The sequence below is a fragment of the Ahaetulla prasina genome, chromosome 4 (genome assembly GCF_028640845.1).
Source record: "Ahaetulla prasina isolate Xishuangbanna chromosome 4, ASM2864084v1, whole genome shotgun sequence".
In the NCBI taxonomy this organism is placed as follows: domain Eukaryota; kingdom Metazoa; phylum Chordata; class Lepidosauria; order Squamata; family Colubridae; genus Ahaetulla; species Ahaetulla prasina.
The window spans coordinates 85,614,204-85,633,363 of NC_080542.1; positions in this window are offsets into that span (position 1 = coordinate 85,614,204).

The following is a 19,160-nucleotide window of genomic DNA, read 5'->3' on the forward strand; positions in this document are numbered from 1 at the left end:
TAAGCATATCAAATCCCGCTCCTGTCAATAGCGGTGTCCCCCAAGGCAGCGTTCTAGGACCAACACTCTTCATATTATACATTAATGACCTCTGTGCCCATATTATAAGTAATTGTGTTCTCTTCGCCGATGATCTTAAACTATTTAACACTACCAACAATGCGGCTACCCTTCAAAAAGACCTTGACTTTGTGTCAGAATGGTCAAAAAATTGGCAACTCCAAATCTCAACCCGCAAATGCTCTGTCTTACACATTGGAAAAAAGAATCAGAACACTAAATACAAGCTTGATGGACATTATCTTGTAGATGACCGTCACCCCATCAAAGACCTTGGAGTTTTCATATCAAACAATCTAAGTGCCAAAGCCCACTGCAACTACATCGCAAAAAAGGCTTTAAGAGTTGTAAACTTAATCTTGCGTAGCTTCTTCTCCAGAAAGATTACACTACTAACTAGAGCATACAAAACATTTGCTCGACCAATTCTTGAATACAGCTCGCCTGTCTGGAACCCACACCTGATTTCGGACATTAATACAATTGAGCGTGTCCAGAAATATTTTACAAGAAGAGTTCTCCACTCCTCTGTTTAAAACAAAATATCTTATGCCACCAGATTTGAAATCCTGGGTTTAGAAAATTTAGAACTCCGCCACCTTCGGCATGACCTGAGTATTACTCATAAAATCATCTGCTACAATGTCCTTCCTGTTGAAGACTACTTCAGCTTCAATCGCAACAATACACGAGCACACAATAGATTGGAGTGGTTAACATTTAGCTTAATGTTAAGATAAGATTTAAGCTTAATGTTAACTGCTCCAATCTTGACTGCAAAAAATATGACTTCAGTAACAGAGTTGTTAATGCACTACCTGACTCTGTGGTCTCTTCCCAAAATTCCCCAAAGCTTTAACCAAAGACTATCTACTATTGACCTCACCCCATTCCTAAGAGGTCTGTAAGGGGCGTGCATAAGAGCACCAGCGTGCCTACCATTCCTGTCCTAATGTTCCCTTTGATTGTATCCAATTCATATGGTTATTTCATGCTTATACTTATAAATAAAAAATAAAGAAAGAAAGAACCAGATGGAAGGCAGATGTTGAATAAGTCGATGTGGTTTGTTTTTGGAAGCTTATGGATGTTGTGGGTGGTACATGGTAGCAACGGTAAGGAAATGGTAGAGGAAAATCTGAAACCCCAGCTATCGCAGGGAACCTTCAGATAGGAAAGGAATAAAGGAATGCGAGGGTGGAACCAAGTGATAATGAGAAGAAGACATGGTGGTACGGGCAGGGAGAACAGAGTTTAAGACTGCCTGATCTGAAGAAGGGAGACATAAGTGTACAATATATTGGCAGAAGATGAAAGTCAATATTAGTGGTGTCAGGGGAGATTCATTTTTGGGTTCCACAGAGAGCCCTTGATAAATTTAGTAGTGGGACCTAAGGAAGAGGAAGTGGTGTTTTTAATTGACACTGGGGCAGTGTGCTTTGATATCAGTATTAACTGCAGAGATGAAATTAAGTGGACAAAGCATTAGAGTACACTTAATTAGTGAAGGGAGTAGGAAAATCACTCCTGGTAGAATAGAAGGGGTGGCATCTTAGCCTCTACCTAAAAACCAGCAAGAACTAAGGAAATTCTTAGGTTTGGTGGGATACTGCAGACTCTGGATTGATGGGTATGCTGATCTCACCAAACCTCTGTATGCAAAGTTAATTGAATCTGAACCTTGGAATTTGAAATGGGAGGGACAAGAAAAAGAAAGCTTTGCAAATTAGAAACAAGCTTTAACCAAGGCTCCTGTATTAAGTTTACCAAATTTGAAAAAGCCATTTCATCTCTTTGTAAACACAGAGAATGGAATCGCACAAGGGGTGTTGGCTCAGGACTGGGCAGGACAAAAGAAGCCTGTGGCATTCTTGTCAAAAATAATGGATCCAATAATAAGGGAATGGTCAAGCAATTGCTGCTACCGCAATATTGGTCTAAGAAAGTAGTAAATTGACCTTTGGGAGAGCCTTTATTGTGAATACCCCACATCAAGTCAGGACCATCTTTCAGCAAAAAGCAGGGCGATGGTTAACTGATTCCAGAATTCTAAGATATGAAGCAATTTTAATGCAGCAGACAGATTGGGTTTTAACTACAGATCATTGAGAATATTGGTCTCTTCTCAAAATCCCCAAAGCTTTAACCAAAAACTGTCTATTATTGACCTCACCCCATTCCTAAGAGGTCCGTAAGGGGCGTGCATAAGAGCACAAACGTGCCTACCGTTCCTGTCCTATTGTTTTCTTTCATTATATCCAATCAATAGTTATTACATACTTATGCTTATATATATATGCTTATATATTATATAGTTACTTTCATGCTTATGCTTATATATACTGTTGTGACAAAATAAATAAATAAATAAAATAAATCACAATTTGAATGCAGCACAGTTCTTAGCCAACAACAGATCAGTGGATCAGTATGGGTTAGAAAATTATCATTCTGAAGTAATAAATTTAAAATAAGGCCTGATTTGGAGGAAAAACCTCTGGAGAAAGGAGATAAATGAGCATACTAAAGAGATCCTGGAAGAAGGGGGTTTGCCTCAAAATTGGTCTGCTCAAATTTGTGAATTATATGCACTAAATCAAATTCTTATGTATTTTAGAAAGGAAAATTGAGACAATATACACAGATTTCAAGAGTATGTTTGGGATAGTGCATACATTTGGGAAAATATGGATGGACATATTTTGAAAATACGAATGATAAATAGCAAGGGAAAGGAATTGATACATGAAACTCTGATAAAGGAATTAATGAATTATTTACAACAACCTAGAAAAATAGCAGTAACACATGTGAATGCTCTCCAAAAAGGGACATCATTTGAGCACATAGGTAATCGGATTGCTGATGAGGAAACAAAATTAGCTGCTCAAATGGAAAGAATAGAGTTCCAGGAAAAATAAATATTGATTCCTTAGAAACTCGAGATAAAATATTGAAACAACGTGTGCATAAACTGTCCAGACATTTTGATTTTCTTAGGAAAAAGGACTATTAGCTCAAACACCACCTTTGGAGTTTCCAGTCCACAAATTCCACCACATTGATTGAGTGCTGATCCGGAGCTGGAAGGAGGAGAAGTTAACCCCGAATGGGAGGGACCATTCCAAGTACTACTCACCTCCGAAACTGCAGTCCAGCAGCCAAGAAGGGTTGGACTCACTACACTTGAGTGAAAGGCCCTCTATCTTCACCAAACACCTGGACCAGCATTCCACATGGGGACCCACTAAAGTTAACTTTGAGGAAACAATAAACTATACTTCTTTAATTCCTAATGAGATATCCCCCCTTGGTTCCGGATCCAAGTGGAAGGAGCTGAACACAGAGGGCGAGCCCAAATTCTATGGAAGAGTAAAACCCGGAGCTGGGACCAGGAGTGGAAAACTATATTTGTGGTGCTGAAACTTAAAAATAAAGTTATAAAACTGTCAGAATAAATGGTGAGGAGGAAATTCTATTGAGAGAAAATAGAAGTTAGGGAAAAGACCTTTTTAAATCACTTCCTCTTTTAAGAAATTTTCATGCTGACATTTGATTGAAGATCTTGTCCCAGAATGATTAACATTTTTCAGATTTTAATGTTCTGGGTAAATTATTAGAGTTTGAGAAGGACAACAAGCATGTAAAACACAAAAGGTAAAATCACAATAACACTGAAACACAGCCTGTAAGTGTCAGGGAAAAAGTGATCCCTGTAATTATAATGGAACACAATATTCTAAATGTACAGAAGAGGCAATGAGCTTTATAAGTAAGAAGTGGGGGAAGAATAAATCAGAAACGGTTAGGACAGTCAGAGTAGAAATATGATTTGGGATCCTCTTTCTCTATAGATGTGGAGATATTGGTTGGATTCAATCCTATATAGAGAATGAAAAGTATATTTGTGCTCCTGATTCCTGTGCCATATGGATAACAGGAGGGAAACAAGAACCTTTAATAACTTTAAAAAGAATACGGAATGATGGCACTAGTTGTGGACAAGAAAATTGTAACTGAGTAAATCTTACAGGTTTACTGTAAATAGTACTCAATTTATTCAGAAAACGGACTGGGAAAAGAAAGATTGGAGATTAGATGGAGGAGGAAGAGACCCAATATAAGAGATCCAGGTATGGATGGTAAAGAAACCTTTAGAACCTGATGCTCCAAAGTCAATATTTCACTCTGTTTATGAAAAGGTAATAGAAGGAGATGAAATAATGGCTGAAATAGCCATTATTGTAGAATTGGCTGAGAGTATAGCTGGAACTCTAAATTTAACAAATTGTTTTGTATGTGGTGGAACTAAAGTAGGAGGCAGATGGCTTAGGGAAGCAAATGAGGTGGATTTGAGTAACTCCAGCTGGAATTGGAATTTTAACTTTACCCAGACCAGAATAGGTGGGCATTGGATTATTTACTAGCCAAGGAGGGAGGTGTTTGTGGGAAATTTAACTTAACCAACTGTTGCCTAGAAATTGATGATAGAAATTGATGATACAGGGGAAGTAATTACACATTGTCTTCCACATTGGAAAAAAGAATCAGAAATTTAAATACAAGCTCAATGGACATTACCTTGTAGATGACCCTCACCCCGTTAAAGACCTTGGAGTTTTCATATCAAACAATCTAAGTACCAAAGCCCACTGCAACTACATCGCAAAAAAGGCTTTAAGAGTTGTAAACTTAATCTTGCGTAGCTTTTTCTCCAGAAAGATTACACTACTAACCAGAGCATATAAAACATTTGCTAGACCAATTCTCGAATACAGCTCGCCTGTCTGGAACCCACACAATTCATATAGTTATTTCATGCTTATGCTTATATATATATATATATGCTTATATATCGTACAGTTATTTCTTGCTTATGCTTATATATACTGTTGTGACAAATAAATAAATAAAAAATTTAAAAAATAAATAAATGATTAGACAAATAACAGATAGGATGAGAAAAAAAGATTTTGGGGGAAAATTTTTAATAATTGGAAGCAAGCTTTATTTATGGCAGGTATGGTTATATTGGGATTAATCTGTTTACCATGTCTTATACACCTTATAAAAAATGTACAAATAGTACAAAGTACTACTGACGGTATGACAACTGTCTCACAAAGTTATCATATTGTAAGGTTCAGTTATTAATATGTCTAAGCTCATAAATGCCAATCAAGAGACTTAAACAGAGGCTTGAGTAAAATAGCATTTAATTCTGATCAGATTCAGATGGTTAGTTGTTCCAAACACATAATGTACATACATGCAAGAAAGGATCTACGAAGTCATGAGAGAAAGCTATGTCCTCTTATACCCAAAAGGTCATAAATCCTCAACTCTGGCATCTGCGTATTCTGGATTCTGGTTTGCATGTTCCCATAGTAAAAGTCAGTGAATGTAATCTAACCCCTAGATTTATATGTAGTAATACAATCTAACCAAATAGTAAAGAATAGTAAAAGTCAATGAAGGCAATCCAACTCTGGATTTATATCGGGTCACACAATAGTAAAGGTCAGTGAATGTAATCTAACTTCTTTCTGTGGTGTTATCTTTTCCGGTTGTCTTCCTAATTAGTCAATTTTCCCCAATTAAGACAACAAAAGGTGACAGCACAAAGGCATGTTGATTGCTCTGATACCTTCCAGATACTCTCAAGATGAGGTATATGCCATAGATTACTTTGATACGTTCCAGATACTCTCAAAATGAGACATATGCCATATATTTTCAGGGTGATAATTGTTAGATTCGGGCAATAACGAGGCAGGAGACCAGGATAGTGACAACAGCTCTTTACTATATGGTGAACCCAGCAACCCGGGCTGGGAAAAACCTCTCTTTATATACAGTATAGCCGGTGGCTTCAACCAATCAGCAACGTGCTATTTTCCCGCCAAAACTTTTAAAGATACATTACACTCCTTCCCTCCCAGAAAACACTTTACCAATATTTACATAATTTTTACATCTTATTTCTCAACGTAATCACGCAAGTAGACTGGGCGTCTCCTGACTCTTTCAGACCTGCGCAATTCATTCTCTGGGAGTGAGTCGAGCTGGCCGGAGGGACTGTTCGTTCCTCTCAGCTCCTCCTCTAGGCCATCCGGCCCTGGATTATTTGCAGAGTTGTTCCTGCTGTCTTCAGGAGGAACCGGTTGGCGTCGCTGGACCTCCTGGAATTCAGATAAGTCCTGCGTTAGCCCCGGGTTTGTGTTAGTTGCGGATTCTAACAATGAATAGTCGGGGCATGTTTCCCCTGATTCTGTATTGCTTGTTATGCGTTTTCTTATCTGGTCTATGTGGCGCTTCCATACCCTGCCATCTTCCAACTCTATTAGATATGACTTTGGTCCTGTTATTTCTAGGATCGTTCCTGCTAACCAGGTTGGGCCCTCGCTGTAGTTGTGTGCCCACACTAGGTTGCCTGTTGCCATCCCTCTTGTTTTACCGTGTGCCCCTTTGTAACCGTCTGGTGTGTAGTTTGGGTTTAAACGGTCTAATGGGCACCTAAGCTTCCTACCCATTAATAGCTCGGCCGGGCTGCGGCCAGTTGTGACACAGGGGGTTCTGTGTTGGACTGCTAAATATGTATCAATTTTTGTTTGCCAATCGCCTGGCCTGATTCTGGACAATGCTTCCTTTGCGCTCCTAACGAAACGTTCTGCAAGGCCGTTCGTCGCAGGGTGGAAAGGCGCCGAGAGGACATGTCGGATGCCCTCCTCTGCCAAGTACCCCTCAAACTGGGTTGCCGTGAATTGCGGGCCGTTATCGGAGACTAACGTGTCGGGCAACCCGTGGGTTACAAATAGGTGCCGTAGGACTGAAATCACGGCCTCGGCTGTCATGGATTTCATGAGAATGATTTCCAGCCATTTGGAGTAGGCATCGACTACTACCAAAAAGGTTTGGCCGTGGAAGGGGCCGGCAAAATCGATATGGATCCTAGACCAGGGGCCCTGGGGTCTCTCCCATTCCCGAATTGGGGCCGTTGGGGGTAGCGGTCTGGACTCCTGGCAGGCCTGGCATTTCCCTACCCTTTCAGCAATTTCCGAGTCCATTAAGGGCCACCACACATAGCTTCTTGCTAGACCCTTCATTCTCACGATCCCTGGGTGGCCTTCGTGAAGGAGATCCAATACCTTTTTTCTCAATTTCTCTGGGATCACCACCCAATCCCCCCATAGTAGGCACCCCCCTTGAGCCGAGAGTTCCCCACGTTTTTTTACAAACTCTTTAAACGCCGCCGCGCAGCGGCCAACCTCTTTGTACCCAACCAATCACAGTTCTTATTGTAATGTCCTTATCTGAAGCCGAGCCACCTCTTTGGATGTGACTGGGCCAGAGTCCAAAGAGTCAATTAGCAGAACTGGTATCCCGGAGTGGGGTCTTGATAGTCTCTGGTAGCGGGCATCTGCTCAGGGCGTCTGCATGCCCTAATTCCTTTCCTGGCCGGTGTAGTAGTTTGTAAGAATACGCTGCCAGGATGATAGTCCATCGGGTCAGTCTTGGCGAAAGTGCCACGGGCGTTGGGCGGTCGCCTGCCAGCAGACCTAGCAAAGGTCTATGGTCCGTGATGATTTCAAAATCGCGACCAAATACATACTCATGGAATTTCTTTACTCCTGAGACTATAGCCAAGGCTTCCTTATCAAGCTGGCTATAATTCCTTTCAGTTGATGACATGGTTCGGGAGTAGTATGCAATAGGGGCTTCTGTGCCATTTGGTAACCGGTGGCTGAGCACAGCCCCCACCCCATAGGGAGATGCATCGCAGCTTAATACTAATGGCAGCGTGCCATTGTATTGGATAAGGAGGCTATCACTCGTTAGGAGATTCTTTACCCCTTCGAATGCCCTAGCTTCCGCCTTCCCCCAAGACCATGCAGCCGTCTTAGCTAATAATTTATGCAGCGGCTCTGCTACTGTTGCCTTATTCCTTAAGAATACTGCGTAGAAGTTGACCAGACCTAAGAATGCCTGTAACTCCGTTTTGTTCTTTGGAACCGGGGCCTTCCTGATGGCCCGTACCTTGCTCTCAGTGGGGTGAATCCCTTCCCTGTCTATCCGGTAGCCCAGGAATTCCACAGACTCAACCCCGATCTGGCATTTGTTTAGTTTAACCGTGAGACCGGCAGACCGGAAAATGCCCAAAACTTTTCGCAGCCTTACCCCTAATTCCTCTAGATTCTCAGCGGATACCAGTACATCGTCAAAGTATGGTACCACCCCTGGTAGGCCCTGCAATAGCCGCTCCATTAGGTTCTGAAATAACCCTGGAGCCACACTAACCCCAAACTGTAATCAGGTACACTTAAAAGCCCCTCTGTGAGTCACAATTGTCTGCGCTTCGGCTGTGCTGCTATCTACGGGCAGCTGTTGATAGGCTTGGGCCAAGTCTAGCTTGGCAAAAACTTGCCCTTGCCCCATTGAGTGCAGTAAGTGCTGTACCACCGGGACGGGGTAAGCACTCTTTTGCAACGCTTTGTTAAGCGTTGCCTTGTAGTCAGCGCAAATCCGGACCGACCCGTCCGGTTTGACTGGGGTGACTATAGGGGTCTCCCACTTAGCATGGTCAACTGGCACTAGAATTCCCTGGTTTACTAGCTTGTCCAGTTCCCGGTCAATCCTGGGCTTTAGGGCGAACGGGACCCTTCTAGCCTTTAGACGGATAGGGGCAACTTGGGGGTCTAGGTTAAACGAGATAGGGGTCCCCGTGTACTTGCCCAGGCAGTCTCTGAAAACGTCCCCAAATTCTTTCACGAGTGCGTCTTTGAGGTCGACTTCGTTTCTGAAGATTCCAGTCACTCCCATGCCCAATGCTCGGAACCAGTCCAGTCCCAACAAGCTTGGCAGGGTCCCATCGACGATGGTGATGGGCAGAGTTTTCTTGTATTGTCCATACTCGACGTGGACGGACGTTACCCCTCGGACGGGGATGCGATTCCCTTGGTAGTCTTGTACCTTTAATTTCTGTGGTTGTAGCTTGCGCTTTGCGATGGCGGGTAAGGCTCTCACGAGAGTGTCCCAGGACATGATCGTGATCGATGAGCCGGTGTCCACCTCCAATCGGCACGGCACCCCCTCAATCTTTGCCTTTGTAAAGATTTTTTTCTCTAGGCGTGTTGATGCGTGACCCACTCTCACGACAGTCTGATTCAACTTCGCGCCTTTTTTAAACTGACCACTCACGGGCCGCTTAGCCGTTCCCGCGCTCTGATTGGCCGGTTTGAATTTTTGGCGGGAAGGTTGGGGAGCTCGACAGACCTGTGCTAGGTGCCCCTTCTTTTCGCAACGCCGACAAGTTGCATCCTTAAATCTGCATTGTTGTCGTTGGTGTTGCCCTCCGCAACTCACGCAGTCACCTCGGTCGTCTTTCTCCGGCCTCCCGGTGTGGAAGACTCCTTCCTCCTCCTCACTGTCCGATTCGGCCTGGACCTCTTCATGGTGGACCGGGGTTGATTTCGCCCCGGCCATTGGTGTGACTTGCTTTTGTAGGGTTTCCGCCGCTTGGGTAGACATCTCATGAGCCCTGGCTTCGTCCAAGGCGTTTGCCAGCGTTAGGTTGCTTTTAGACAGCAGCTGCCTCCGCAACTCACGCAGTCACCTCGGTCGTCTTTCTCCGCCTCCCGTGTGGAAGACTCCTTCCTCCTCCTCACTGTCCGATTCGGCCTGGACCTCTTCATGGTGGACCGGGGTTGATTTCGCCCCGGCCATTGGTGTGACTTGCTTTTGTAGGGTTTCCGCCGCTTGGGTAGACATCTCATGAGCCCTGGCTTCGTCCAAGGCGTTTGCCAGCGTTAGGTTGCTTTTAGACAGCAGCTGCCTCCGCAAACGGATGTCCCTGACCCCGCGGATGAGTTGCTCCAGCAATGCCTCATCCAAGTCTCGGTACTCGCAATGTTTTGAGGCTTTCCTCAGGGCGGCCATGTATGCGCTGATGGACTCGCCTTCTTGCTGTCTGCGCTCCCCGAATTCGAACCGTTGCACATACTTGGATGGCATTGGTGCAAAATGGGCTTTTAGTAAAGTCTGCAGAGTTTGCCACGGTACCGACTGTATCGGCGTTGGCTCACCCAGGGATTCTGCGGTGTCGAAAACTTCTGGACCGCAGTGGCTCAGGAAATAGGCTCGTTTCCTATTGTCTGAAACTCCTTGGAGTTCGTTCGCCTCGAGGAAACACTCGAAGCGAGCCATGTATGACCCCCATTTTTCCTTAGCTGGGTCGAATGGCGCTGGCGGTGTGTAGCCGGACATCGCTGCTTTCCGCCCTTGTTTTGCTGGGTTCGCGTCTTCCTGGTGAGTTCAGCTCTTTTCCTGGCGCTCTTAGCCTCGAGATCCCACCTTCGTCGCCAGTGTTAGATTCGGGCAATAACGAGGCAGGAGACCAGGATAGTGACAACAGCTCTTTACTATATGGTGAACCCAGCAACCCGGGCTGGGAAAAACCTCTCTTTATATACAGTATAGCCGGTGGCTTCAACCAATCAGCAACGTGCTATTTTCCCGCCAAAACTTTTAAAGATACATTACAATAATAATCCAGGAATTTAGTCAGTGTGACCTCAATAACCATCCATGATGGCATATTTATGTTCTAACCACAAAAGGGCACAATATATATGTCAGTGTTATTCAAACAAGAGACCATGCAGGTATACAAGACATCAAATATCATTAGCAAGTTTTCTACTAATCCTAATTCTAGTATTTCAATATATATGCTCCCTTCAATATGATGATGTTGTTGAATGATGTAAATGAATGTACTGCTATGATGAAATTTGAAAATGTTGAAGAAATTAGAGAAAGCTTAAGAGAATTCCAGATGTTTTATTTTATGAAAAGTGTAAAAAAAGAGAAAATTCAAAAATAAAATAGTATGTAGATATATATGTTAGAAATGCATATAAGTAAAGATTCAATTTTGCTTAGGCAGGGGCTTGGACTGAATAACCTGCAGGTCCCTTCCAGCTCTGCTACTCTGTTAAATTTGTTAGACATTATTCTGCTTTAAGATAGTGGAGAAGAGACATGCTGAAAATGTAACCATGTTGTGTTAGAATAAATCTTCTTTGTTTGAGGCCCCTTAGAAAGAGGCCGAGCTATGGGCATATTCCTTAATGCCAGGGCAGTAGAGATAAGGAAGAGCTATGCTTGCAAAATATCTTATGGGTAGAAATAGGGAGGTATTGATAGTAACAGGGAGGTGTTGAAGAACATGAAATTAGAGAAAGAGATGATGTTATCTCTAAAGGCGCTTTGGATTAGCTGTGATCAGTCACTGGATCTGATGTAGGAGGGGGCTCATGATAGGGAACAATAAAATGTGATGCTTTTGAAATTTCAGATGTGGCTTCCTGGCTCAAACTCCTTGTTGAGATCTGCTCGGATACCACCCTATTTTGCAAAATTGATTTTAATGAAGTATCTTTGTTTTCATTGACCCATGCTTGTTGGCTGAATTCATTTCCAAAATTAGCTAGCCTTGATGGCTTATGTAATCTTCCCAGGTGCCATGTAGTGAGTTTCTGTTGCTAAATAGGTCCTATTGTGTTGCAGATGATGGTTCATTGACAAAGGTGGGAGGAATTGGGTTTCTGCCTCTGGCCCATTGACAAAGGAGTGGGGGGGGGGTAGGCAGGAAGGTGAGAGCTGCTTTGTCCTTAAAACATGTTTTTCCATTTCTCATCCAGGGAAATATATGCTTCCTTTTTAATATTTCCTAAAATATTTCATTCTTCTAGGAGAGGGGTGGGTGCTAACTTCCTACACTATAAAAAGCAAAAAGTTTTAGTTAGTGCACAGTCTTTCTTTTTCTCTCTCTGCCTGCAGAGTGCTTGAATTCCTGTATTATTATAAAAACAGTATTTGAAGAGGGTGTTCTAAATGATATAGGTCTAGATTTGTCTTGGAATGCCATGAAGCTACACTGAGTTCAAAATGAGTTTGGAAAGTTAACTTTTTAAAAACTAGCAAACTGTAAGAAAAACCAGAACCTCCTGGAGTTCTCCAGAACTTCCCAATTTTGAAACATTGCTTTTTACACATCCTCATTTAGAGGTAATACTGAAGCTATTCTTCCAATTATTTAACCTATATCCTTGTTTTTTTTTCAACTATTTTCAACTTTAAAATAAAAATAAAATCCCCATAAACACTTCCTGTCTTTTCTTTCATTTTTTGCTGGTCAGAGTCATTTAACATTACTCTATTCTCTTTTTTAAAATAAACTTCTCCTTTTTTTCTGTTCTAGTAAAATTTTGTGTATGTATTATATGTTTTTGTTGTTTTTCCTTTTTAATACTATGCTTTTATGGCTATTTGCCTCTTAATACTTATGTTAGTATTGTTTTACACTATGCCAATAATATGAAAGCAAAATATGATTTTAAAAGCAGATTTGATGGCATATAATCAATCAATCAATCAATCAATAATAAATACATACCTTTTGTTGTTGTATCATTTTATAATTGTACCTTCATTCCTTCATCTTCATGTGATTCAAGTGTTGCAAGCAACCTACATGTTGGTTATATACTTCCTAATTAAAAAAAAAGAATGGAAAGTGATTACTGCATGTTCTACTCTCCATGGATCAGGTTCTAGCAGATGAGTAGACCCACCACTTTAGTGATCTAACTTACTATTTTCCTAGAATCACCCCTCATTAGGGAGAGCAATTGATGGATGTTTTCCAAGGCAAGAAATTCCTCTCTTTTTTTAACCCATTTACTTCTTTTTTTATAATAAATTTTATTTATTTTAAATACAAGTAATGCAAACAATGCAAACATACACATATACATCTAAATACAAGAAAAAGGAAAGGAAAAGAAAAGAAAAAGAATACAAATACCCCCATCCCCAGAGATCATTCCCCCCCCCCACTTATATTTCTTCTTCAATAATAGCTAAAAGATATACAATATATTCTAATTGTGCCCTTATCCCCTCCAAAACAATAAATATTCTTGAGTAGGTTTATTCCCTTTGCCTTCCACCAACACTGATTTTATAAAATCCCCCCATATTTCATTAAAATTGTTTGCTTTAATCATCCCTTTTTAAATTTAATTTCTGTTGTTAATTTATCATTTGTTGCCATACTCCAAATTTCATTATACCATTCATTTCTTTGAATATTTCAATTTCGTCCCCAATATTTAGCCATCACTAATCTAGCTGCCATTAGGGATGTGGTGGCTCAGGGGCTAGGACATTGAGTTTGTCGATCGAAAGGTCGGCAGCTCAGCGGTTCGAATCCCTAGTACAGCCGTGTAACGGGGTGAGCTCCCGTTACTTGTCCCAGCTTCTGCCAACCTAGCAGTTTCGAAAGCACGTAAAAATGCAAGTAGAAAAAATAGGGACCACCTTTGGTGGGAAGGTAATAGCATACCGTGCGCCTTTGGTATTAAGTCATACCGGCCACATGACCACGGAGACGTCTTCGGACAACACTGGCTCTTCGGCTTTGAAAGGAGATGAGCACCGCCCCCTAGAGTCGGCAATGACTAGCACGTATGTGCGAGGGGAACCTTTACCTTTACCTTTTAATCTAGCTGCCATTCTCGGTGACATGTCTAAATTTACATTCAAAAGTGCTTTAATTTCTCTAAACACCATGTCCCATATTTTTTGTGCACTGTCACAATCCCACCACAATCCCACAATCCCACAATCCCACCACATATGTTCCGACCTCTTTCATGCACCTCCAACAAATATTTGTAGATTTACCATCTATTTGATTCAATTTAAGTAGCACCTCCATATCACTTTATATCCATTTTTCTTAACTCTAACTGACATATTCTTTTTTCTTTTTTCTTTTTTCTTTTTTCTTGTTTTTTTTATTTAAAAAGTTTTACAAAACTTTCCCCCCCTTTCTCCACCTCCCCCCTCCCCTCCCCCTTCTAACTGACATATTCTTATATATTCTTCTATTCCAAATATTTTTCCAATCGTTGTCATTTATTTCTCCTAAATCTGATTCCCAAATTAATTTTATATTATATTTATATTGTCTTATTTTAATATGCCTGTGAACCGCCCTGAGTCCTACGGGAGATGGTGTGGTATAAAAGTATGATTAATAAATTAATTAATTAATTAATTAAACGTTTTGCCTGCTCTTCTAATTCAGTTAATATTATATATATATATATATATATATATATATATATTTATATATATATATATATATATATATATATATATATATATATATATATGTCTATATATATATATGTCTTTGGTTGTTCGGGTTTTCTCCCGTGTAAAATTGGAAGTGTCTTGGCGACGTTTCAAGTCTCATTCGTCATCTTCAGGCTTCAACCGTGCTTCTGGGAGCAATGTGTGATCGCAGCTGTTTCTTCCTTTTAACTGCTAGTGGGGTTTGAACTGATTGGGTGGGAGCTTGGCTGTGCTCTGATTGGATGGGGGTTTTCTGTGCTCTGATTGGCTGGGGTGTGTCCTGTGTTGGTGGGGCTTGGTTGTGCTCAGTCTAATCTGTGCTGCAGGGGGATTTGAGCTGGTGAGCTGCACTGCTGCTGTTTGGCTTCGTGTTCGTGGTCGTGCTACATCTTCGTAGTGGGTGTCAGTCTGCTGCATGTATGGATTGGAGGGGTTTGAAGTGGCTAATGTTGCAGCTGCGGTCTGGCTTCTGGTCCTTGGTCATGCTTCCTGATCAGTGTGGGTTTGGGTGCTTTCTGGGTGGATGTGGTGGTGACATCCTGTGTGGACCTCGTGAGTGTGGGTCTGGTGTCATTCCTCGTGTTAGGGACACGTTTGTCAATAAGGGCAGGTTTCAAATGGCTGGTAGGCGGAGGTATCATCTCGTTTGTTCATGCTGTGTGGGCGTTTTTCTATCTCGATGGCTTCTCTGATTATTCTGTTGTTAAAGTGTTCAGTTTTGGCGATAGTTCTGGTCTTTTTAAAGTCAATATCGTGTCCTGTGACTTTAAAGTGTTGGACCAGGGAAGAAGTTGGTTCCTCTTTTTTGAATGAGTTCTTGTGTTCTTCAATGCGTGCACTTATTCTTCTGTTGGTTTGTCCAATGTATGTGGTGGGGCAGGCGGTGCATGGGATTTCATATACTCCTTGATTTTCTAACTCAATTTTGTCTTTGGGGTTTCTTAGGATGGTGGATATTTTTTGGTTTGTGCAGAATGCTGTCTTGATGTTATGTTTGTGGAGGATCTTGCTGATTCTGTCTGTGGTGCCTTTTATATATGGGAGGAGGGCTGTGCCATTTTCTTGCTCTCTGTCTTGGGTTTTAGTGGGGGGTTCTTTTTGGATTAGTTTGGTAATCTTATTTCTCTGGAATCCATTGGATGTTAGTACGTTTGTGAGAGTGTGTAGTTCGGTTTTTAGGTGTTGTTCGTCAGCTAAGCATTTTGTTCTAGAGATGAGTGTCTGTCACATCCACCCAGAAAGCACACCCAAACCCACACTGATCAGGAAGCACGACCAAGGACCAGAAGCCAGACCGCAGCTGCAACGTTAGCCACTTCAAACCCCTCCAATCCATACATGCAGCAGACTGACACCCACTACGAAGATGTAGCACGACCACGAACACGAAGCCAAACAGCAGCAGTGCAGCTCACCAGCTCAAATCCCCCTGCAGCACAGATTAGACTGAGCACAACCAAGCCCCCACCAACACAGGACACACCCCCAGCCAATCAGAGCACAGAAAAACCCCCATCCAATCAGAGCACAGCCAAGCTCCCACCCAATCAGTTCAAACCCCCACTAGCAGTTAAAAGGAAGAAACAGCTGAGATCACACATTGCTCCCAGAAGCACGAAGCTGAAGCCTGAAGATGACGAATGAGACTTCGTCAAACGTTGCCAAGACACTTCCAATTTTACACGGAGAAAACCCGAACAACCAAAGACCTATATACAAACACCGTGAAAACCTCAGAAAACAAATATATATATATATATATATATATATATATATATATATATATATATATATATATATATATATATATATATATATTTGTTTTCTGAGGTTTTCACGGGTGTTTGTATATAGGTCCATTCATGCAGCAGACTGACACCCACTATGAAGATGTAGCACGACCACAAAGCCAAACAACAGCTATGCAGCTCACCAGCTCAAATCCCCCTGCAGCACAGACTAGACTGAGCACAACCAAGCCCCCACCAACACAGGACACACCCCCAGCCAATCAGAGCACAGAAAAACCCCCAGCCAATCAGAGCACAGCCAAGCTCCCACCCAATCAGTTCAAACCCCCACTAGCAGTTAAAAGGAAGAAACAGCTGCGATCACACATTGCTCCCAGAAGCACGAAGCTGAAGCCTGAAGATGACGAATGAGACTTCGTCAAACGTTGCCAAGACACTTCCAATTTTACACGGAGAAAACCCAAACAACCAAAGACCTATATATATATATATATATATATATATATATATATATATATATATATATATATATATATATATATATATATATATATATATATATAATATGTATATACTATATATTTACCCAATTCTTCCTTTACCTATATATTCTTCATTCACCTCACATTCTTTTATAATCATTTCAAATTTTGTTAACTGTCTATCTTTCTCCTTGAATCTTTCTTCCATTTTTATCCATTTCTCTAATTGTATTAAATTCAACCAATTTAATGTAATATCTGCTAAAATGTTCTTTAATTATGTTATATTCTTTATCTTGTTCTTCTAGTCTTCCCATTTATATATATAATTTTCTTTTAGTTTACTAATCCATTCTTTCAATTCAATCTTGGGGAATTTCTTCATTTCCACCACCGATTGTCCATTTTTCTCTCTCACCAGCCTCCAGAGCATCTCTGGGGACAGCAAAAAATTTCTTGTTGGTAAATGAGCCTCCGGAGGCCCTCCGGGGGGGGGGGGAAGCAGTTTTCACCCTCCCAAGACTCATAGAGAGGCTCTGGAGCCAGGTGAGAGAGAGAAATGGGCCTACCAGGCCATCACATGCCAGGAGCAGGGGGGAGTCTCACACGCATGTGCGGGAGCAGGGAGCATAGAATTATGGGTGCGGACACGTGCGCATGTAACCCCACCACCACCTCCTAGCATACAATGGCAAAAAGGTTAGCCATCACTGGTCTATATGATCCTGGGTTTGTATGATCTTTACCTGGTTTCACTATCAGTATTATCAGAGATTGCTTCCAGGAACTTAGAATATTTTCCCCTTCCATTATTTTATTAAACATTATCTTCATCTTCGGCACCAATTATCCTTTAATTTTTTTATAATATTCTATGCCTAGTCCATCTAACCCTGTTGCCTTACCTATTTGCAATTTATTAATAACTTCCATTATTTCCTTTTCTTCTATTTGTGATTCCATTATCTCTTTATCATATTCTTGAATTTTACAATTTAAATTCTTTTCTATATATGCCTGACTTTCATTCATGTTTATGTCATTTCCCTTATATAACATTTCAAAGAATTTCTGAAATATGAACAATTTTTCTCTCATCATATTACATTTTTCTTCCTTATCATTTTTTATTACTCCAATCATTACTGCCTTTTTAGCTTGTGTAGCTCTAGCAGGCATTCTAGAATTTTTATTACTATTTTCATAAAAACCCGTTTAGGTATATAAGATTTCTTTGAACCTGTTCTATCTCACTATTTTGCAACTCTTTTCTTTTAGCTGATAATTCTAACAAATCCTATTCTCTTTACTTTCTACTTGTTGTAATTTCCTGACAGTTAGAACAATTAATCAGTGGAACAACTTGCCTGCAGAAATTGTGAATGCTCCAACACTGGAAATTTTTAAGAAAATGTTGGATAACCATTTGTCTGAAATGGTGTAAGGTTTCCTACCTGGGCAGGGGATCGGACTAGAATACCTCCAAGGTCCCTTCTGTTCTATTATTCTATTATTATTTTATTTACACAAAATGACAGTATACACAGCAAACGAGATAACTATGCTGGATTTCATATCACAGTTCACTAGTCGAACACTTCCCAAGTGTTTAGGACTGTGTGATATATTGGCAAATTATGCAAGCAGATCCCAGTAAGGTGGCCTTCTGCAGCTGACCAATGGTGATCTTAATAATTAATAATAATAATAATTTAATTTTTATACCGCCCTTCTCCCGAAGGACTCAGGGCGGTGAACAGGCAAATAAAATAATACAATATATTACAATAAAACACATTTTAAAAAACTTATTCAAAATAGCCTAAATTTAAAATACCATACAAAATATAAAAAATAAACCCCAATAAAATCCATATTTAAAAAACCCTATTTAAGCCAGTCCTGCTCGAAAGAATAGATACGTCTTCAGCTCGCGGCGAAAGGTCCGGAGGTCAGGAAGTTGTCAAAGTCCTGGGGGAAGCTCATTCCAGAGGGTAGGTGCGCCCACAGAGAAGGCTCTCCCCCTGGGGGTCGCCAGCCTACACTGTTTGGCTGATGGCACCCTGAGAAGACCCTCTCTATGGGAGCGTACTGGCCGGTGGGAGGCATGTGGTAACAGAAGGCGGTCCCGAAGATATCCCGGTCCTATGCCATGGAGCGCTTTAAAGGTGGTAACCAACACCTTGAAGTGCACTCGGAAAACCACAGGTAGCCAGTGCAGCCTGCGCAGGATCGGTGTTATATGGGAGCTACGAGTGGCTCTCTCTATCACCCGCGCGGCCGCATTCTGAACCAACTGTAGTCTCCGGGTGCACCTCAAGGGGAGCCCCATGTAGAGAGCATTGCAGTAGTCCAGGCGAGAAGTGACGAGGGCGTGAGTGACCGTGCATAAGGCATTCCGGTCTAGAAAGGGGCGTAACTGGCGGACCAGGCGAACCTGGTAAAAAGCTCTCCTGGAGACAGTCTTCAAGTGTCTTCAAGTGTTCTTCAAAAGACAACCATCCATCCAGGAGAACACCCAGATTGCGCACCCTCTCCATCGGGGCCAATGACTCGCCCCCAACAGTCAGCCGCGGTTGCAGCTGACTGTACCGGGATGCCGGCATCCACAGCCACTCAGACTTGGAGGGGTTGAGTTTGAGCCTGTTTCTCCCCATCCAGA